Genomic DNA, 248 nt, shown 5'->3' with positions numbered 1-248 from the left:
AAGTTTAATTAGGTCCCATTTGTTTACTTTTGCTTTTATTTCCAATATTCTGGGAGGTGGGTCATAGAGGATCTTGCTGTGATGAATGTCAGAGAGTGTTTTGCCTATGTTCTCCTCTAGGAGTTTTATAGTTTCTGGTCTTACATTGAGATCTTTAATCCATTTTGAGTTTATTTTTGTGTATGGTGTTAGAAAGTGTTCTAGTTTCATTCTTTTACAAGTGGTTGACCAGATTTCCCAGCACCACT

At 35.9% G+C, this 248-nt stretch overlaps 1 pseudogene; it reads left to right on the top strand.

Moving 5' to 3' along the window:
- LOC104987336 overlaps window positions 1-248 on the top strand; it is a 110,172-nt pseudogene that overhangs the window by 38,091 nt on the left and 71,833 nt on the right.

The sequence above is a fragment of the Bison bison genome, unplaced genomic scaffold, assembly GCF_000754665.1.
Source record: "Bison bison bison isolate TAMUID 2011002044 unplaced genomic scaffold, Bison_UMD1.0 scf7180017864092, whole genome shotgun sequence".
NCBI lineage: Eukaryota > Metazoa > Chordata > Mammalia > Artiodactyla > Bovidae > Bison > Bison bison.
The sequence above is the reverse complement of the archived record's forward strand: the minus strand, read 5'-3'. Positions and strand labels throughout refer to the sequence as shown.